The sequence below is a fragment of the Pseudorca crassidens genome, chromosome 10 (assembly GCF_039906515.1).
Source record: "Pseudorca crassidens isolate mPseCra1 chromosome 10, mPseCra1.hap1, whole genome shotgun sequence".
NCBI classification, from domain to species: domain Eukaryota; kingdom Metazoa; phylum Chordata; class Mammalia; order Artiodactyla; family Delphinidae; genus Pseudorca; species Pseudorca crassidens.
Genome location: NC_090305.1, coordinates 99,856,229 through 99,879,249, shown reverse-complemented (window position 1 = coordinate 99,879,249; position 23,021 = coordinate 99,856,229). Strand labels below are relative to the sequence as shown.

General features: G+C 41.5%; 1 protein-coding gene across 3 annotated transcripts in view; it reads left to right on the top strand.

Moving 5' to 3' along the window:
- Positions 1-23,021, top strand: part of SRGAP3 (SLIT-ROBO Rho GTPase activating protein 3) — a 368,175-nt gene that overhangs the window by 69,487 nt on the left and 275,667 nt on the right. For all 3 annotated transcript variants that reach the window (XM_067755322.1, XM_067755323.1, XM_067755321.1), the window contains exon 3: positions 14,186-14,246. The gene's annotated coding sequence lies outside the window, so the exon portion shown is untranslated. The remainder of the gene's footprint in view (positions 1-14,185; positions 14,247-23,021) is intronic.

The following is a 23,021-nucleotide window of genomic DNA, read 5'->3' as shown; positions in this document are numbered from 1 at the left end:
GGGTGGACAAACAGGTCTGTAAACAGTGTGCCGGGTCCCATGATGAGGCAACACACAAAACTTGGGGGCATGTGACCCTGGGTGGAATGGTTCTTGCCATTGCTCCCCTCCCAGACCAAGTGAAGCTCCTATGGCTCCTAGATTTTTCCACAGAGCAAACTCATCCCACGAGTACAGGATGAATGTCTCCCTTTCCTGCCAGACAGAGGATGCTGAGGGGACGTGGCCCGTGAGCGCCCTGCTCCTGTTCTCCCCCAGGGCCTGGCGCAGGGCTCCGCACACGTAGGCAAATATTTGTTGACTGAGTGATCTTCTGTCTCCCTGCTGTAAACGAGTATGACAACGTTGATCTCAGGGGTGGTTGTGTGGATCAATGGGGTCATGTTTATCAAATGTAAATCACCTTACAAATGTCATTATTGTAGACTTTTCTAATTGGTGTAGTCTCTTGTGGATTAATGTAGTAAGCTGTGCAGTCCTTCTGAACTTTCTTATGTGGTTATGTGGAGGATTAAGTAAATATATATAATATTAGAACAGGGCCTATCGCGTCATAAATGCTCAAAAAGTCTTGGCTAAATCAGTGGGTATAAAATTTCAGTTATGCAAGATGAATAAGTTCTAGACAACATAGCCCCTATAGTTAACAACACTGTGTTGTACAGTTGAAAACCTGTTTAGAGAATAGATCTCACCACAATTAAATTCTTCTTGTGGTAAGAAATTGTTCATATCGCAATTAAATAAATTCCCCCAAACTGAAATCAAAACAAGCAAACAGGGCTTCCCTGGTGGCGCAGTGATTGAGAGTCTGCCTGCCGATGCAGGGGACACGGATTCGTGCCCCCGTCCGGGAGGATCCCACATGCTGCGGAGTGGCTGGGCTCGTGAGCCATGGCCGCTGAGCCTGCGCGTCCAGAGCCTGTGCTCCGCAATGGGAGAGGCCACAACAGTGAGAGGCCCGCGTACCGCAAAACAAACAAACAAACAAACAAAAAACCAAGCAAACAAAAAAACCCATGAAGGACAAAAATATATGTAGGAAAAATAGAGGCAACGTTATAACTTATTAGAGTGCCCAGAACAAATACATCACTTCTAAAATTTATCATTCACCTTGGTTTATAACCCATTACTATTTCAAAATAAAGTGGTGAAAAAATGTGGGGGGAAAAAGTCTTAGCTATTATAAATATCATCACCGTTGCTAGTTTTTTATGTGTCATTTTACTGATCAGAATTCTGAGATTCAGAGAGGTGAAGCACCTCGCCAGGGACCACACAGCTGAATGTGGGCAGAGCAGCCCCTAGGAACCAGGTTTTCGGAGTCCCGACCCAATGCTCTGGGACATTCTTGGAACTGCCCGCCAGGGGACGCTCTTCGCCCGGGATAGGATCTGGCCAAGGATCCAGCAGCAGCCTTTTCTAACTAGAAGAACCTAGCATTCTAGAGCTAGCAGGGATTTTGATCATGTCTAAGCCCTTCTCTTAGAGGGACAGAAACAAAGCTCTGAGAATGTATGTATCTGGGCCCAGATTCACCCATGGTCACCAGGTGATGCTGAGATGGAGTCCCAGTTTCCCATTTCCAAATCTCATTTGCTTCCTGCCTCCTTGTGTCATCCCTTGCCCATGTCCCTGCAGCCACTTCTGGACTGTCCCTTGCAGAGGTAGGTGCTTCCCTGCTGGGCGTTTGCAGGGCTCAGCTGTCTGGGGGTAGAGAAGGTGTTTGGGAGCAGGGCAGGTGTTGTGGCAGGTTGGGGAGCCCTCCCCATTTCTTACCATTCTCTGGCGTCATTCAGGGTAGTGTGTGCACTGCTAAGGGCAGGGATCCAGGAACTAAACTGCCTTTGTCCAAACCCTTGTCCTCCCCTTACCAGTCCTGCATCTCATTGTCCCATCTATAAAACAGGAGCTATAAAATACCCATCCCACAGGGTCTTTGTGAGGATCGAGTTAATATGTGCAAAGCACTTGGAACAGTTGTAAGCACATGGTAAGAGCTATAAAAGTGTTAGTTCTCAGTATTATAACTCACCAGCATCCTACCTGGATATGCGTTGATGTGAGAGTTTCAGTATGATTCATCACACTCCCCAACTATTCACGCGTCTGTAGTATCCTTTCATAATAACAAGTGCCATCTACTTGCAGTTAGGCTGTGCAGTATGCTAAACCTGTGATTTCATTATATCAGTTAATCCACAGAACAACCCGTGGATACCATTATTGTTCTCAACTCAGAGTTGCTTAGTCAAGACTAAGGCATTTACCAGACTCACACAGAAAGTGACAGACCTGGACTCACACTCAGGCCTGTGTGATGTCAAAGCTGAGGCTTTTTACCACTACACCGTCTGACCTCCTCTTGAAGCCAATTAAAAACAATAAAATCAAGCCCCCGGAGGAGCCCCAGCATCCGCTCTGCTCACGCCTCTCTGCAGGACCTGTCTCTCTCAGAAGCAATCCTGCAGGGTGAGGTTTCCTACCACTCTTTTTTTTTTTTTTAACATCTTTATTGGAGTATAATTGCTTTACAATAGTGTGTTAGTTTCTGGTTTACAACAAAATGAATCAGTTATATATATACATATGTTCCCATATCTCTTGCCTCTTGCGTCTCCCTCCTACCACTCTTATCCTTCGGGACAAAGGAGCAGATTTCACAGATGTCTCCCTGCTTCTTGGTAAAGACACAGCATACTTTGACCGACAAACAAAGAGCCCTCTTCAGATTAGAGCTGAGTTAGCCACACAGTCTTCAAGGGCCACCTTCCCAGCCTCCTGTTTCTTCTGCAGCCTGCAGGCCCCTTACCTGGGCAGGGTGGGTTGCCTGCATCTCAGGCACATGAATTCACTGAGTTCTGGGTGATCCAGATGTAACACGAGCTCTCAGTGACTCAGGCCAGCCTATCTGGGATTTTTCCTCTCTTGGCATGTGAGAGAGCCTGCAGTGTTGACATCTTTTAGCCAAGAAAGAAGCAGCAGGCACCAACCTATAATTACAGAATCATAGAACGTCAGTCAGGGCTGGAAGGGACCATAGGATGCGGAGAAAAGTATCCTGACAAGAGAAGGTTCTTGGTCAGGATCTCGTTGAGCAGGAAGGAAGGTACCCAGATTTAAGCCCTTACTTATCCTTGGTACCTTTCCTGGTACCCGCAGCTCCCAGAGGTGCTGAGAGAGGGCTGAGCTGGGACAGGGTGGGAATGTGCATCTAGGCCACTGAGTATGTGTGCATTCAGTGCTCGCTCTCTCTCTCTCATAGGTGATGATCCTGTAAAACAGGCTTTCTCAATCTCAGCACTAGTGGCGTTTGGGGCTGGATAATTCCTTGTCTCAGGGGCTGTCCCGTGTTTAGCAGCATCTTGGGCCTCTACCCACTAGATGCCAGTAGCACTCTCCCAGTTGTGTGACAACGAAAAATGTCTCCAGGCATTGCCAAATGTCCCCCTTCCTGCTCCCCACTCTTGTTGAGAACCAGTGTTCTAAAAACCGGCTCCTTCTCTTCTGGAAACATGTATTAAAAGCTTACTATGAGCCATGCTCTGCTGGCACATGAATCAAGCATGGGCTCTGTCCTTAAAGGAAGGACTCATTCAGAGTCCAGCTGGGGAGATGGACAGGGCCACACAGGTGGCAGAGTATGGGAAGCCCTTCCACAGAGATAAGCACTAGGTTCTCTGAGGGGCACAGGGCAGGTGCTTCACTGACTGGAGATCCAAGAAGGCTTCATAGGAGGACATGGCAGTTTTCCAGGCAGGCAAGGCAGGTGAACAACATTCCAGGCAGAAGGAATGGAATATACAAAGGTCAAGAGTTGTGAAGTGTGACGTGTTGGCTGAAAAAAGTATTCTAGTGTGACCGTGTCCTAGAGTGCAAATGGGGAGTGGTTAGGGAGCAGCCTGGAGGAGGGTGAGGCAAGACTAACGAGGGTGGGACTTCCGTGGTGGTGCAGTGGTTAAGAATCTTCCTGCCAATGCAGTGGGCATGGGTTCGATCCCTGGCCCAGGAAGATCCCACACCCCGCGGAGCAGCTAAGCCCGTGCGCCACAACTACTGAGCCTGCGCTCTAGAGTCCGCGAGCCACAGCTACTGAAGCCCGTGTGCCCTAGAACCTGTGTACCACAACTACTGAGCCCATGCGCCGCAACTACTGAAGACTGGCACACCTAGAACCCGTGTTCTGCAACAAGAGAAGCCACCGCCGTGAGAAGCCCACGCACCACAATGAAGAGGAGCTCCCGCTCACCACAACTAGAGAAAAAAGCCGCGCGCAGCAATGAAGACCCAAATGCAGCCAAAAAAATAAAAAATAAAAAAAGTAAGAATGAGGAGGAGGATAATGATGATGGTTAACTCATATTAACCATTATTATATGTCATAATATATGGCATCTAATGATGATGGTTAACTCATATTGAGCACTTATTGTATGCCATACTGTTCCAAGTGTCTTATGTATATTGTTTCTTCATCTTCAGGGCAATCCTTTGAGGAAGGTATTATTGTTATTACTTCTACTTTATAGATGGTAAAAATGATGCACAGAGAGATTATGTAACTTGCCCCAGCCACACAGCTTGGGAAGGTGATGGAAATTTGGTTATGAGATCCAAGGATTTTGAAGTAGAGCAGTGTCATGATCAGTGTCTCAGTTACCTTTTGCTGCATAGAAAACCGCCCCAAAGTGACTGGCTTAACCAATGCACTTTATTATATTTCATGATTTCGTGGGTTGGCTGGGGCTCAGCTGGGTGGTTCCTCTGCTGGTCTGGCTTGGACTCTCTCATGCAGTAGCAGTGAGGAGGGGCTGGATGTCTGCCACCTCGATGGTCCTCCATGTAGCCTCTCACCTCTCTCTTCTTCTATCTGGGCCTTTGCCCATGACCACTTTCTCTTGCAGAGTAGCCTGTTCTTCTTGGTGGCTCAGTAGCTGCCAGGCCTTTTTAATGTGAGGACTTGGAAGTCCCAAGATGTTGTTTCCTCTGTAGTATTCTTTTTTTTTTTTTTTTTTTTTTTTGCGGTACACGGGCCTCTCACTGTTGTGGCCTCTCCTGTTGCGGAGCACAGGGTCCGGACGCGCAGGCTCAGCGGCCATGGCTCACGGGCCCAGCTGCTCCGCGGCATGTGGGATCTTCCCGGACCAGGGCACGAACCCACGTCCCCTGCATCGGCAGGCGAACTCCCACCCACTGCGTCACCAGGGAAGCCCCTCTGTAGTATTATTCTAGTCAAAGTGGTCACAGGCACAGCCCAGATTCACAGGGAGGGGACATGGGGCCCACCTCTGGTAGGAGGAGAGGCACACACATATAGGGAGGGAAGGGAGGAATTGTTTGAGGCCATTTTTGGCTACTGGATATCAGAGCCAGATTTTTATTCTAGAAAGAATGTTCTGGCAGCACTGTGGAGGTGGATTGAAGAGGGCAAGACTAAAGACATGAAGGTGAATTATGAAGTCACTGTAACAGCTTCAACAATTTTGGCTGAATTGGTCATTCAGCATCTCTCTTTTCTTCTGTTACTGTGGAAAGATCAGAGTAATTGTGTTTTTAAAATTATTAATTAATTAATTTGGTTGCACTGGGTCTTTGTTGCAGCAGGCGGGCTCCTTAGTTGTGGCTCCAGGGCTCCTTGGTTGTGGCTTGCTGACTCTTTAGTTGTGGCACGTGGGCTCCTTAGTTGTGGCATATGAACTCTTAGTTGTGGCAGGCATGTGGGATCTAATTCCCTGACCAGGGCTGGAACCTGGGCCCCCTGCTTTGGGATCACGGAGTCTTATCCACTGTGCCACAGGGGAAGTCCCAATTGTGTTTTAATAATAATAATAATAACACAATAATCATACTAGCCTACAATTTATTAAGCACATATTGTATGCCAAGCACTGTCGTAAGTACTTTTCTACACATTTTAATCCTCACAATTAGCTCATGAGGTATATTCCTATTTTACCTTCTAGAAAACTGAGATCAGGTGTGTCAGTCACCTTGGGCTGCCATAAAAAGCTACCACAGACTGAGTGGCTTAAACAACGGAAATTTATTTCCTACAGTTCTGGAGGCTGGACGCTCGAGATAAGGTGTTGGCAGTGTTGGTTTCTTCCGATGCCTCCCTCCTTGGCTTGTAGATGGCTGTCTTCTCCCTGTGTCCTCACATGGTCTTTCTTCTGTGTGTGTCTGTGTCCTGATCTCCTCTTTTTAGAAGGACACCAGTCCTATAGGATTAGGGCCTCCCACATGACCTCATTTTACCTTCATCACCTCATTTTACCTTCATCACACTTCATCGCCTGTCTCCAAATACAGTCACATTCTGAGGTACTGAGGGTTAGGACTGCAACAAACAAATTTTGAGGGGACACAATTCAGCCCATAGAGTCAGGTAATTAGCCTCTGCTAATGTGATTAATAGGTGGGAAGCAAGTATTTGACCTGGTCTGTCTGACTTCAGGCTCCTGTTGTTAACTGCTCCTTATAGTATTACTCCAAATTGTCTTCAGTTCTTGTCCCAAGCAGGAAAGAACAAGGTGGAGGAAGACACCAAGCCTGTAGAGCTTTGCATTTAGAACTTAGCTATTTCTAACTGAGGAGTAGGAGCTGAATTCCACTTACCTGTTCTGTGTCTTTCACCTGTCACTCTATCATAGTGACCTTTTCGGAAGGGCACTGAAAGATGACGGGGGTGGCATATCCTGATAGAATCATACTAGGGGATGATAGTAATGATCACTAACACTTTATGAATGAGTACAGTGTGCCCGGAAGAATGCTAAGTGCTTTACGTGCATTATTTAATTCTCACAATAATCCTGTCAGGTGGGTATTGTTATGTTTCCTATTTTACATATGGGGAAACTGAGGCAAAGTGGTGCATTAACCTGCCCCAATTCACCCAGCTAATAAGAAGTGGCAGAGTCAAGCTGAGCACTCAGGCCATCTGAATCCAGAATGTGTACTCTTAACTATTATTCTTCCATACTGACTCTGGGAACTTGGTAAAGAATGTTTTTTTGATGTCGAGTTGTATGAGCTGTTTATATATTTTGGATATTAATCTCTTATTGGTCATATCATTTGCAAATATTTTCTTTCATTCAGTAGGTTGTCTCTTCATTTTGTTAGTGGTCTCCTTTGCTGTGCAAAAGCTTTTAAGTTTAACTAGGTCCCATTTGTTTATTTTTGTTTTTATTTCCTTTGCTTTAGGAGACAGATCCAAAAAAATATTGCTATGATTTATGTCAAAGAGTGTTCTGCCTATGTTTTACTGTTTTCTTCTAGGAGTTTTATGGTTTCTGGCCTTACATTTAGGTCTTTAACCCATTTTGAGTTTATTTTTGTTTATGGTGTTAGAGAATGTTCTAATTTCATTCTTTTGCATGTAGCTGTCCAGTTTTCCCAGCACAACTCATTGAAGAGATTGTCTTTTCTCCATTGTATATACTTTCTTACTTTGTCATAGATTAATTGACTGTAAGTACATGGGTTTATTTCTAGGCTGTCTATTGTGTCCACTGAGCTACGTGTCTGTTTTTGTGCCAGTATCATGCTCTTTTGATTACTGTAGCTTTGTAGTATAGTGTGAAGTCAGGGAGCGTGATTCTTCCAACTCTATTCTTCTTTTTCAAGATTGTTTTGTCTATTCGGGGTGTTTTGTGTTTCCGTACAAATTTAAAAACTATTTGTTCTAGTTCTGTGAAAAATGCCATTGGTGTTTTGATAGGTATTGCATTGAATCTGTAGTTTGCCTTGGGTAGTATGGCCATTCTGACAATATTAATTCTTCCAATCCAAGAACAAGATATATCTTTCCATCTGTTTGTGTTGTCTTCAGTATCTTTCATGGGCAGAAGATCTGAATAGACATTTTAATAAAGAGGAAATGGAGATGGCCAACAGGCACATGAAAAGATGCTTAACATCACTAATCATCAGGGAAATGCAAATCAAAACCACAATGAGATATCAACTCATAGCTGTCAGAATAGCTATCATCAAAAAGAACACCAATAACAAATGTTGGTGAGGATGTGGAGAAAAGGAAACCCTTGTACACTGCTGTTGGGAATGTAAATTGGTACAGCCATTTTGGAAAACAGTATGGAGGTTTCTCAAAAAACTAAAAATAGAACTACCATATGACCCAGCAATTCCCCTTCTGGGTATATATCTGAAAAAACAAAACCACTAATTCAAAAATATACATGCACCCCAGTGTTCATAGCAGCATTATTTACAATAGCCAAGATATGGAAGCAACCTAAGTGTCCATCAACAGATGAATGGATGAAGCAGATGTGATATACACACACACACACGCGTGTGTGCACACACACACAATGGAATATTACTCAGCCATAAAAAAGAATGAAAATTTGACATTTGCAACAACATGGATGAACTTGGAGGGCATTATGCTAAGTGAAATAAGTCATACAGAGAAAGACAAATACTGTATGATATCACTTGTATGTGGAATCTAAAAAATACCACAAACTAGTGAATATAACAAGAAAGAAACAGACTCAGAGATTTAGAGAACAAACTAGTGGTTATCAGTGGGGAGAGGGAAGGGGGGAGGGGCAATACAGGGATAGGGTATTAAGAGATGCAAACTAGTATGTATAAAATAAGCTACAAGGATGCACTGTACGAAACAGGGAGTATAGTCAGTATTTTATAATAACTATAAATGGAGTATAACTTTTAACAATTGTGAATCACTATATTGTACACCTGTATCTTATATGATATTGTACGTCAACTATACTTCAATTAAAAAAAAAGAATGAGTCTACACTATTTCCACAAAAAAGAATCTAAGTCAGGGAAGACCCGTTAGGCCATCATTTACCCAAAAGTTTTCAATTTCAACCATCAAGATATTTATTGCTACATATCAAAATAAAATACTGATACTGTTTCTTGATTTATCAATTATAGAAATCACTTACTGACTTGGTGTTATCTGAGATTAAAATGTCTGTCAGTTACTTGCCTTCTATCTTTTCCTGCAAACCCCTATAATCAATATTTATTGATATCATATTATGTTTATGTAATTATTGTCCATTGCAAACCCAAAAAGTATACTGTGATTACATTTCCTTCCTTGTATACATTTTTGTTTTTACTGGAGTTGATAATATTTGATTGCTTTTTTAAAAAAATAAATTTATTTATTTAATTAATTAATTTGTTTTGGCTGCGTTGCATTTTCACTGCTGGGCGCAGGCTTTCTCTAGTTGTGGTGAGCGGGGGCTACTCTTCGTTGCGGTGCGCAGGCTCCTCATTGCAGTGGCTTCTCTTGTTGCAGAGCATGGGCTCTAGGAGCGTGGGCCTCAGTAGTTGTGGCACACAGGCTCAGTAGTTGTGGCTCACGGGCTCTAGAGCGCAGGCCCAGTAGTTGTGGCTCACGGGCTTAGTTGCTCTGCGGCATGTGGGATCTTCCTGGACCAGGGCTCGAACCCGTGTCTCCTGCATTGGCAGGCGGCTTCTTAACCAGTGTGCCACCAGGGAAGTCCCTGTTTGTTTGTTTTACTTGCATTATTTTCTATGTACCTGTCCTTTTCTTTCTAATTAGAACTTTCATGTCCTATCAATAGTTTTTCATGCTCAAGTGTGTATACCCCTCTATCTGGAACTTTCCTCCTTGAAGCCCTCCTCCTCCAGTACAGACAGGTTTTACTTTATGCCTTTCACCTAAAGTAATGATAAATTAAATAATAACTATTATTCTGGGAGTTCTCTTTTCTTTTATGTTGGAACCCCTGTTTCCTGGGTCCCAGGTCTTTCTTTACTTCCTGGTTTTGGTGACACTTCTCCTTCTGTTGCTTTTTAAGAAATGATACATGGGAGATATATTTTTTTGAGTTCTTGCTTATTTGAAAATGTCTTTTTTTCTACCCTCACTCTGGATTTGCCGTTTGGCCATATAGAATTCAGGTTGCAAATTCTTTTCCCTTAAAGACATTGTTCCATTGTCTTCTAGCTTTTAGGGTCATTTTTGAGAAGTCCAATGCCATTTTTAATCCTATTTCTTTGTATGTGACTTATCTTTCTGGACACTTCTAGTTCTTCTCTGTATCCCTAGTATGCTGAAACTTGGCATTCATCCTTCTTCATTCATTAGGCTTTCAGTTGGAGACTTGGGTCCTTCAGTTCCAGGAAATTTTTCTTAAATTATTTCTTTGATAATCTTTTCCTCCTCTGTTTTCTTATTTGGATGTTGAATTCAAATGATTCCCTAAATATTTTATCCTTATACTATCTTTATTATTTTCCATCATTTTGCCTTTTTATTACTTCCAACCTGTCTATTAACTTTTTAACATTGATGATCACTTTTGATTTCCAAGGACTCTTTATTTTTGATAATATACTGCTTTTAAAAAATTGATGGGACTTCCCTGGTGGCGCAGTGATTAAGAATCCGCCTGCCAATGCAGGGGACACGGGTTTGAGCTCTGGTCTGGGAAGATCCCACATGCCACGGAGTAACTAAGCCCATCCACCAAAACTACTGGGCCTGCTCTCTAGAGCCCGCGAGCCACAACTACTGAAGCCTATGCGCCCAGAGGCCGTGATCCGCAACAAGAGAAGCCATCGCATTGAGTAGCCTGCGCACTGCAATGAAGAGTAGCCCCCGCTCGCCGCAGCTAGAGAAAGCCTGCGCACAGCAACGAAGACCCAACACAGCCAAAAATAAATAAATAAAATTAAAAGAAAAATAAAAAATTGATGGATGTGATATCTTCTCTGAACTCTCTAGGAGTATTAATTGTAATTTTTATTTGAAGCTTTCTTCTGTTTCTGGCATGATCTGTTTCTTGCTGATCCAATTTTTTTTTGCGGGGGTGGTTTGTTTTGCTCTCTGTCTTTCATGATGGGGGCTTTCCTCCAGTGTCTGATAACCCTTAGTTATCACTTCATATTTTAGAGTAAGGCACAAGACCTAATTGGAGGGGGGAGGGATAAATTCGGAGTTTGGGATTAAAATATAAACACTACTATATATAAAATAGATAACCAACAAGGACCTACTTATAGCACAGGGAACTAAAATTAGTATCTTGTAATAACCTATAATGGAAAATTTAAAAAGAACATAAATATACATAAATATATACATATATAAAAATTCTTTTCCATATATATAACTGAATCACCTTGCTGTACACTTGAAACTGACACACTGTAAATCAACTATATTTCAATTAAAAAAGGCAAAAGAAAGACCTAACTGTAAGCCCTATGTGTACATACAGAACTTATCAAGTGGAAGCCTTTACTGTTGGGTTTTTGGTGGGGGTCTTGCTGTTTTGTTAGGGGAACTCCAGATGTTATTATCTATGGTTTTCTTCCTCTGGGGCAGTTCAGTTTCTTAGGAGAAGAATCTTCTCATCTGCTGTCTAGGGGTAACACACGTTGCCTGCATTTGGGGAGCAGAGTCGAGGAAGAGGACTGGGGTTCCCACTGCTCAGGATGCACTCTCGCTGAGTCTCCCTATTTCTAGACCTTACCTCACTCCTGCTGGCTACTGTGCCAGTTGTACTGGAATCTAGGGCCTCCCCAGTTCAGATCCGCCAGGGATCAAGCTTCCATTCTCCTGCCTGGGTAAAGAGTAACTGCTTGGCTTCTGGGGCAGAGGATGTTTTCAGCTCTGATCCTTACTGTGTTCAATCCTTTTTTTTTTTTTTTTGCGGTATGTGGGCCTCTCACTGTTGTGGCCTCTCCCGTTGCGGAGCACAGGCTCCGGACGTGCAGGCTCAGCAGCCATGGCTCACAGGCCCAGCCACTCCGCGGCATGTGGGATCTTCCTGGACCGGGTCACGAACCCATGTCCCCTGCATTGGCAGGCGGACTCTCAACCACTGCGCCACCAGGGAAGCCCTGTGTTCCATCCTTTTATCATGGGCCAAATTTTTCAGAGGTTTTGTGGGTCAGTCAGTTTGCTTCTCACGTGTAACCCCCTTCCCCACTCCCCCTCCCTTGCTCTGCTATGATGTTACCATTCCTCCGCTTTCCATCTTTTAAAAAGGAACAGAATAAATGCCAATAAGCACATAAAAAGCTGCTGCACACCACCAACCATCAGGGAAATGCAAATCAAAACTACAATGAAATGCCACTTCATACCCATTAGGCTGGCTTATTATTAAAAAAAACCCAAAACAAAAACTAACAGTGTTGGGGTGGATATGGAGAAATTGGAACCCTTGCACATTGTTGGTGTGAATGTGAAATGGTGCAGCTGCTGCGGAAAATAATGTTTCCTCAAAAATGTTAAACATAGAATTACCATTTGATTCAGCAGTTCCACTTCTGGGTATATACACAAAAGTTTTGAAAGCAGGGACTTGAATAAATATTTGCACACCAGTGTTCATGGCAGCAGTATTCACAATAGCCAAAAGGTGGAAACTGCCAGAATGTCCATTGATGGATGAATGGATAAACAAAGGGTAGTAATATCCATACAGTGGAATATTATTCAGCCTCAAAAAGGAATAAGATTGTATCAGTTTTTCCTCAGTAAAGCTGAAAATGAAATATAGTCTGATTTTGTAGGGGATAAAAAAGGAATGAAATTCTGGCACATGCTATAACATGGATAAGCCTTAAAGACATTATGTTAAGTGAAATAAGCCAGTGACAACAGGACAAATATTATCTGATTCCACTTATATTCCGCTACTTAGGGTAGTCAAAGATGTAGAGACAAAAAATAGAATAGGGTTTACCATGGGCTGAGGGAGGGGGGATAGGAATTATTATTTAATGGCTCCAGGGTTTCAGTTTGGGATGATGAGAAAGTTCTGGAGATGGATGGTGATGATGGTTGCACAATAATGTGAATGTACTAAATGCCACTGAACTGTACACTTAAATATGACTAAAATAGTAAATTTTATGTTGTGTGTATTTTACCACAATTTTAAAAAATCTGAAAAAAAAAGCTGAAAAAAAAGCAGAAATCACTTGCTTACTGTGGTATCATGTCCCATTTTCTTCATCTATGTGAACATACTCCTTTTTAATTCTTTTACCGTCATTTTGGTGGGGTCTCAGGAAAAAGCGACAATATATGTGTGTAGTTAATGCATCATGTATAACTAATTTCCCTCAAGTATTTTTTCAGTGCCTGCTACATGGATGACACTGTGCTTGTGAATATAAATGTGATTGGTTTCCATGTTGAAAAAGAAAAAAAATCGCAGGCACAATACTTCTTCTATACTTGTACACTGTCAAATACAGTCTTGGCTCTGAGGTCACTAAAGCAGGGAGAAAATGGATTTGCTGCAATATTTAATATATTTGCTGTCATCTTGGACCATGGCCCTAAGTTGCCGTAGCAACGGACAGAGCAGGAACTTCATTAGAGGAGGAGCTCCTTGGATTTTAACCATGTTATTCAATCAGGCATGAATGATGGGATAGACCATCACATGGCACACAGAAGATCTTTTATTTTGATAAGCTGTGTAATTAGCTAAATCTAATAAGTCATTGGAACAAGTAAAACAACAACCTAAAACCTTGCTTTTTGCATCTTTTCTGGAGTCATCAGTAGTCAAAAGATTTCCTTGGAATTTCCTTGGTGGAACTCTCCAAAGCAGTGCTAGCAGTACTCTTTGAATATCATCAGCAAAGGGCAGGAAGGGGCACCAACAGATTAATGATGGATAACAGCTTACTGTCACTGGCATGTTGAAAGAAGATGCCTGGCATAAACAAGGTCATCAAAGAAATTATCATAGGCAAGCTTTAGGTCTTTGTCACAGGTGGGTGGGGAGCTATTTTTTGGAGGGAAGAAGCGTGCCTTCCCAAACACACACATACACACACTCACATCCACACCCACACCCACACCCACATACCCGCTTGAAAAAGCTTCAGTAGCAATTTCAAAGCAACATGCAGTGAGTCCATATTGCTAAGAGAGTTCAAAATAAAATGTGATCAGAATCAGGTGGGGGTGGGGTGGTAGTAATCACCACCAGGGATGGCTTCCAGGAGGACAAGAGCTTTAAGTGGCGTTTTGGAAAAAGGAAGAGTCACATACTCTTGAGGAAGGCAGAGTTGTGTCTGATTCATTAAGACCTTACCATCACTCCAAATCCCCAGTTTGTCTGCTTGTGGTTAAATCAGACTCATTTTCAACATTTCCTCCTAACAGCCTTCCAGGAGGCCCCAGGCAGAGCAATCCAATGGAATCACATCCTGGTGAACTTAAGAAGGCAAGTATTTATTTTCAAGTCTCTTTACCACCTCTGGAAATTAATTGTTTTGTTGACTCACTTTCCTTCCCCAAAGGGTAACTTCTGAGTTTGTCGCCTATTTACAATACTGGTCTATTTTACTGCAAATATTCTTTCATTGTGTTGTTCTCCCCTGGATACAATTGTAGTATATATAGCCAAACATGAAATACATCGTTTCTGGTTTTTTTGTTTCTTCCTTTTTTGGGGAGATGCTAATATTCTAAAGCCCTAAGCAAGGTAGCATGCGGTTTACAAAGAAGGGCCAGATGCAGTCCTTTCATGCTGTTAAGGGACAACAATAGAAGAAATGACAGAAGATAATCAGTGATTAATTACCAGATGAGTGATAGATACCAGGTGGTCCCAACCTGAGCTTCCCAGCCCCACGGGGTAATGAGGGAAGCAGGGAGGGGGTGCCTGTGAGTTATTTTCAGGACTTCAAAAAAGAGTAACCAAAAAAGCTCATATATACCAGAGATTAGATGCACAGGCTATTTAAACCAAAACATCAGGTTTCTTTGTTCTGGGCTAGAATTATAACAAGTCAGTTATAGAATAGAAATACCAGTTACCCCATGCTGATTGGAAGCTCTGATTGGTAGTTACCCTTGTCTTTTTTTTTTTTAAGCTGTGGTTTTGTTTTTTTTTTTGAAGATGTTGGGGGTAGGAATTAATTAATTAATTAATTAATTTTTGCTGTGTTGGGTCTTCGTTTCTGTGCAAGGGCTTTCTCTAGTTGTGGCAAGCGGGGGCCACTCTTCATCGCAGTGCGCGGGCCTCTCACTATCGCGGCCTCTCTTGTTGCGGAGCACAGGCTCCAGACGTGCAGGCTCAGTAGTTGTGGCTCACGGGCCTAGTTGCTCTGCAGCATGTGGGATCCTCCCAGACCAGGGCTCGAACCCGTGTCCCCTGCATTAGCAGGCAGACTCTCAACCACTGCACCACCAGGGAAGCCCTACCCTTGTCTTTGATTAATAAAACATGAGAAAATGAATTATTGCTTGATAAGTATGTTTTGTTTGATAGACAAAAAGTATTTCAAAGCATGGGATTTGTGAAGGGAGGATAATAAAATGGTTTGGGTGAAAAGACTGGGAATGAGGAAGATGAACAGGAAGTGGTTAGGAGCAGTTTAACGTGGATAGAGAGTGCAGAGAAGGAGGGACCCTCGTAAACAAGGTTGTGAAAGATGTGTAGGATTTACCTGTGCAGTGGTTCCCAAAGTGTGGTCTGCACCCACAGCATCAGCACCACCTGGAAACTTGTTAGAAATACAAATTCTTGGGTCTCACCTGCTGAATCAGAAACTGGGAATGATGCCCATCCATCTGTGGTCTAACAGGCCCTTCAGGTGATTCTGATTTACACTACAGTTTGAGAACCAAATCTATACCATCCTTTTCTAAAATTTGAAATACTAATGAAACAGGAGACAATTCTAAGAACTACCTGCTCAGCCTTAAAACAAAATGAATCACTATCAAGAAAGTTATTTCCTTTTCCAATCTCTCATGCCTTTTGATAGCATCACAGAGCAAGAGTCTTGTCCTCATTCGCATCTCTTTTTCAAACAAGGAGAACAGGCTGCATTCAGGTTCAAAGGCCTGGCAGGTGATGGAATCTAACTTGACGCTGATAACTTGGTGTTCCTTCCCTCCCATTTATTTTTACAGTTACCTTCCCTTTTGGCAAGTGATGCTAGTTTTCCTTTTGCAAAAGGAGTATAAAGTATTCCTTCTGAAAACTTTTTTTATGTATAAATGTGATTCGATTTAAAGAAAAAAGGTAAAAGTACTAGAGGTATGTGGAAATGGAGAACATACTCAAGGCATTATGTGAATGATTGAAATTAAGTCTATTTAAGACAACAATTTGTGTGTGTGTGTTTGGCATTGATGCTTGAATGGATAAATTTATATTTGTCCTTGTTTATTGGTGTTTTGGGAGAATAAACCACAGATTGAAGCAAGTACAAGTACAAAGGAAAAAAGTATCCAGATAGCAAAAGGCATTCCAGGCAACAACCTACGACCACTTGTGGGAGCAATACCTAGTACAACAAAATCCTCCACGGCAAAAGGAGCCACTCAGTCCTTTGGGGTCAGTTGTGCCAGGATTTTGTGATACTTCATTTCCTGAAGTATAGGGTTGTTGAGATGTGATGAGAGCCGGAACACAGGCTTTGTAATCTCTTGAGGAAAAGAAGAAAACAGTTCTTGCATAGGTGACAATTAACATCATGTTTCCACCCATACCAGATTCATAGAGATGCTTTTTCATCACTTCATTTTGAGTCAAGAAGTGCCCAAGTTAATTGATTTATGTACAAACATAGATGTGTCCCAGCATGCTATGGGTAGGGTTATTCAGAGGGAAATTATGCTGCATTCCTTTTCTTACAATATTTTAATTACAGATAAAGTCTGATGAAAAATAATATAAAGGGCATCCTCTAAGATAATGATTGTCTAACTTTTTTGACCTCAGTGCATGAAACACATTTTACAGCTTTTTTGACCTCAACTTTTTTGACCTCAATGCATGAAATACATTTTACAGGTTGGCCCAGTGTGTGTGTGCACACACAGGTACACACATACCCACACGCACACTTTATAACACCTAAATAAAGGTTTAATGAAATAATACTCATCCTTATAGCAAAAGACATGCTCTGCAATATTTTACTCTATCTTATTAAAATGATTTTCCAATCCTTTAGTGGTCTCTTTCCCACCTTCCTTCTCTGAGGATACTGACTCAGTAGGTTTGGGATGGAGCTTGGAAATCTGCAAGTTTTGATAAGTTACCTAGAGGATTCTGATGCAGGTGGAACTTGGCCACACTTTGAGAAACACTACTTTCAAGGAAACAATAATAGAATCCTAAGGTGTTAGTATATGAAAAACTTTATGAATCTTATAGTCCAGAGTTGGAAGAACCTCCATTACCTACTCAATAAAGTTGAAATATAGAATGACATTCAAGGCCCTTCTTTCGCTAACCCCTGCTGAGCTTTTCAAGTATAAACCCAGCTGTGACCTTGCTGCTCTCCCTCACTCCTGTTCCACACAACCAAACTGCATCAGATAAATCATCATTTATGCACCACGTGCTTTTATGTAGACTTTCATTTCTTGCAGTATAGTGGAATGGCTTACCCTGACTGATCCTCCCGCTGAAAAGAGCTAAATGTGCTAGATGACATAAAAAGCCATTAAAAAACGTGTTCATGAGCCAGCAAGTTATTAAGGAATCCTCAAAGACCAAAAACTAAATAAGTAAAGTAAGCAGAACCCCAAAGCTGGCTTTTGCCTCAAAGATACTTGCTGAACTGGCTGATTTTTTTAAAATTAATTTTTATTGGAGTATGGTTGCTTTACAATGTTGTGTTAGCCTCCAGTGCACAACAAAATGATTCAGTCATACACATACAGATATCCCCTCCCTTTTGGACTTCCCTCCCATTTCGCTTACCACAGTGCATTAGGTAGAGTTCCCTGTGCTATACAGTATGTTCCCATCTGAACTGGCTGATTTTTGAGCTTTAGTTTTTCATGGGGAGACAGAAAGTGAAGCCTAGAACCTGCCTAAGGTAGGGGTCTAATAGGACCCCTTCCATAAAGTGAGGACCTCAAATGGCCATACCTCACTGTAAAGGCACTTTAGTGCAAGGGTGATTTAGAAATAAACCTGTCACCTGAAGAATAAAAATAGTTGCTTATCTTGAAGACTGGGCCTGGGTGGAGGGTCAAAAAAAATCTTCCCTGAAAATTTATAATCATAAGTCAATCCTTATAAGGATCTATAGCATGAATTCACACAACCAAAGTGATTCTAGGTTAGTAGTATCCTTGAGGTTCCTAGCAGAACCAAATGCACACCCCGTAGAGGAACCTGTCTTCCCCAGGCCTCAAGGAATTCTTCATGATAAAGTTTTAAGAAATTTCAGCTCATGATCAAAAATGGTAAAAATACATAAGGAAGCGAGGCAACATGAGTACTGAGCCAGCAGAAACAACAGACGGCAGAATCAGACCCATGAAGACTATAGATAGTGGAATTATCACAGAATATAAAAGAAGTATTTTAATATGTTTAAAGAAATAAGAAATAAAATTACAAATAAAGAATCAGACTGTAAAACTGACAAAGTATATTAAAAAAAGAATTTCTAGAAATAAGTGATTATGGATTCAGCAGTTAATTAGGCAACATTGAGGAGAGAATCAGTAACCTGGGGGAGAGTTCTAAAAAATATATTCAGAATGCAGCACAGAGACACAAAGGGATGGAAAATATGAGAGATTAAGTGATCTGGAAGATAGAATTAAATAATTTTATACACGTATAATTGGTGTTCCGGAAGAAGAGGAGAGAAAGAATGTTGCAGAGACAATATTTGAACAGATGTTAGTTGAGAATTTTTCAGTGTTGCTGAAAGACACCTGTTCACACATTCAGGAAGCCCAGTGAATCTCATGTTAGATAAAAAGAAATCCACACCTGCACATAGCATAAATGAAACTGCAGAACACTAAGACAAAGAGAAGATCTTAAAGCAATCAGAGAGAAAGACAGATCATCTTTAAAGAATGGTAGTTATCCTGACAGTTGTCCTCTCAACAGCAATAGTAGAAACCATTGAAATATCTTAAATGTCCTGAGAGAAAAAGAACTGTGAACCTACGATTATATATGTAGCAAAACTATTTTTAAAGGAGGATATGCAGACAAAATCTGTGAGAAGTCATCGCCAGCAGACTCACCAAAGGAAATTCTAAAGAATATACTTTAGGCAGAAGGAAGGTCTGAGGTGCAAGAAGGAATGAAGAGCAAAGAAAATGATAAATATGTGGACGAATAAAAAAGTCAACTCTATAAGACAAAAACAATGTCTTGTAAGATTAAAAAAACCAAGATAAAACTGAGGTTTATGATAATAATGGTTCAAAATTTGGGGAGAATGTGATTAAAGTTGAAGAGTTATAATCCTTATTTTTGGGGAGGAGAGGAGGATCAAGATACTGATCGATTTGGATTTTGACAAGCATCCATGCTTGTCAGATTACTTGTCAGTTACTAAAAGAATAGGAACAGAACGGCTGCAGTCTCTCCCCTATACAGTCTGCAACTCTAATGCTAGTGAGCTCCTGTGTCTTACTTGGGTCTATACTTCTGGACAGTGGTGAACAAGTGGGGAGCAATGCGAATGGTCTGCCCACGTGGGGAGGAGTATTTCATCAGTGGCATTGTTTGGAATTGCCAGTACACTAACAACAAAGCATACCAACTTTTAGTGGGTTTTATTATTGTTTAAATTCTCCATTCCCCCAACTCCATGGCACTGTTCCCAGATTCTCACTGATAGCTTTTCCCTTCCCAAGCAGTGACCCATGTGAGGTCTGATTTTTCAATTTGCAGATGTCCGGCTTTTTGCTATTTGCTCATTCTTCTTTAGGTCATTACCTTGATCAACAGCATACTTCAGAGCACTGATTCTAGAACATTCACGGAACCCTGAGATTCCTCATGACCCTGTCAGGGGGTCCTCAAGGTAAAAAATATCCTTAGATTAATACTAAGACTATCATTTGCCATTTCACCACGTTGACATTTGCACTAATGGTGCAAAAGCGATGGTGGCTAAAGCCACTGGCACCTTAGCAGAAATCAAGGCAGTGGCACCAATCTTTCCTAGTGTTACTTGTGTTGCATACCAAAGTAGGATGATTGTCTCAGGAAGAGTGCTTGTGCAACTGTTGAGCTGTGAGTTGAACTAGCTGCTTGTTTCACAAAACACCATTTTTTTACTTGAAAGAATGAGTGACAGAAGACTGTAGGGAAGGTTTATGCTTCAAAGGAAAACCCTGCGTTGTGTATAGCACATACTTAGCTGGTTAGGATTGTATGGAGCTATTTTGCAACTCTGTAAGTTGTAGTTAACTGATAGCAATGCGAAATAATTCTTTTCTATAGATATGCAAATTACTTGTGTCTGGTGGAGGGATACCCCATCCCCCTCTATGAAAAAGCCAGTTCTGTGCCATGTGCGCATTCATTTCAACATTCTTTTATTCATTATAAATTTGTGCTTCTTTAGCTTCTCCTTTGAACTGGTTCAAACATCTGCTTGATTCTCTCATCATGATTTAAATAAAATCTTTAACATGTGGTCGTTTTTTATCTGTATGAGAGTTACAGTTTAACCTTTTTAAAAAATTATCTTTTAACAAAAAACTATAGTTACTCCAGCTTAGGTATGTGGCAGAAAATTTCTCAAAAATAATTGAAATTAGCCTGTCAAGGAAAACACTGACAGTATTTGTTATCAAAGATCAAATTCAAGCTTTCAAGGAAAAATTAGAATATCTTCCACTATTAACTTGACAGCTTCCTAACACTTAAAGACTTATCTCCTGAGACTGGCAGTGATGTTAATGAATGTGATCTTGTATAGTGAAATGTGACAGCATTTGGAAGGTCTGCATAACTCAGTGAGCCAGTATTTTCCAAATGACCAATGCATGATGTTAAAGAATCATGCATAGGTAAAAAAGAAATCCATTCAAAGTGCATGAAAGCTGATAGAATTTAATATAACAGAGTTCCCTGATATGGTTTCAGATTCTACATGCAACTAATCTTTAAGAAACTAACAGTTGCTGAGTTTTGATGTAGTTGATTATCAAAGAAGAAAATTCACAATTATCTGAAGTCTATAAAGTATTCCTTCCTATTCCAACTATATATCTGTGTGAGACTGTATTTTCTTCATATACTTCAATCCAAACAACTCATTACAATAGATTGATTGCAGAAACAGATATGAGAACCTAGCTGCTCTCTATCAAGCCAGACACCAAAGAAATTTGCATGAATGTAAAGCAATGCCACTCTTCTCATTACATTTTTTTTTGTTTTGGAAAATAATTATATTTCATGAAAATATGTAATTAATGTTAAAATGTAATGAGGTTATTATTGTTATTTTTAAATAGACTAATAAATAGTTTTGAAAACCCATATAAACAAAGGCTCTTTGGGAATCTTCAGTAATTTTTAAGTGTGGAAAAGGATCCTGACACCAAAATGTTTGAGAACCACTGCACAAGGAAAGATTGTTAAATGTGAATAGGTTAAGTTGTCAGTTTATGTCAGAAGAAGATGGGGTATGGAAAGAAGTGGTCCTATAGATTAAGATGAAGTTGGATTTCCTCTTGCATTATGCACAAGTCTTCTGGGGGAAAACTGGTCTAGTCTGGCTTTGCCATTAATAATAATAGTATTAGTTATATTGGGAGCCCCTATTGTATGCTAAATATACTACATGGATCTACATGGATTACTTCATTTATTCCTACAACAACCTTAAAAGTTAGGCCTTATTATTATTATTGTCATTGTAATTATTGTTATTCTTAAGTAAACCCAGGTTCAAAGAAGTTAAGTGACTTGCCCAGAATCTAACAGCCATAATGCAGACCCCGCTCTGTCCTGTTCCACAGCCAGTGGGCTTAACCAGGAGTCCCTGTCATCTCCTGATTCTGAGTGAGCATGGCCAAGTCCTGGGTCTTGGTTTCCTCATCTGTAAAACAAATGAGGTTAGACAGAGCTTCACCCACCTTGGGTCAGGTCCTCAGCTCTGTGCAGAACATGTAGCATATTCTCCTGACTTCAAGAGACTCCCAGTCCAGGTGATCCCTAACGTCTGTTCAAACTGCCTGATTCTGTACTTTTCACAGCCCATATTCTTTTTGCTGTCGCTGTGAGTCCTGGGGTTTGAATGGCTTTGTGGTTGGAAGTGAAGAAGTCCAAGCAGAGGGTGAAGAGGCTGCCAGTTCAACAGTGTGGAGTGGCAAGATATTAATCCAGTAGTTAATTCATCTTGCCACTGAATCCTAGGGGCCTGAAACCAGAAACCTAAGCATGAAGCTTCCACTGCCGGAGGATTTTATCCCCCCCACCAATTCAGGAATTGCTTTCAGCCAACATTACCTCTGCTTTCTGAGCACAAGCCAGGCTATTGTGCTGGAAATAATCTGCGTTAGTCTTATTGGAGTGGCTTGTGTTGCCATAGTTACTGTTTGGGTTCTGTGCACCTAAAATTTCAAGGATTTATCAGGAAAAAAAGAGTTTGCTGATTTTTCTCTTTGGAACATCAGATTGGAGAAAAAACGGATTTTTTTTTCCTATTAAATGTCTTTTCTGGGTGGGTACTGTCATACCCGGCATTGCAGAGTTACGGTTAACTCTGCAGTAGTGAAAAGCAGGCTTGGCCATGGCCTTGAAAAATGGACTTGTCAGCATCATGCTGAGGACCCACAATCACTGCCTGATGGTGCATGGAAAGGCAGGTTGTCATTGCTGGTTGTGCAGCTCAGGAAATTGCACGAGACAGCTGGTTATTTATGACAGAGAAACACAGAGCTTCTTAGTAGGTTTCCCAGTTGCCGCCACTCTATAAACAGTCACTTTCCACCCAGCACTGAGGCTGGGTCAGAAGTTTTCATGGAGGTGGGAAGGGGAGCGGGGCATGAAATGGTGTGGGCAAAGAGAGCCAACCTGCTGCTCCACACACGTGAGCAACTGGAAGTGCGCTACATGGAGACTCTGCTTTTGTAGTAGTGATGTCTGTTTGTGCTGCCTGTTTGCTTGTCTAGTTTGCAGACTGCGTCAGCCCACAGTTGAGTCCAGAAATAGTCCCCTTTGCCTGGTCGCCATGAGCCAGACTGGTCTTTATGTGGCTGT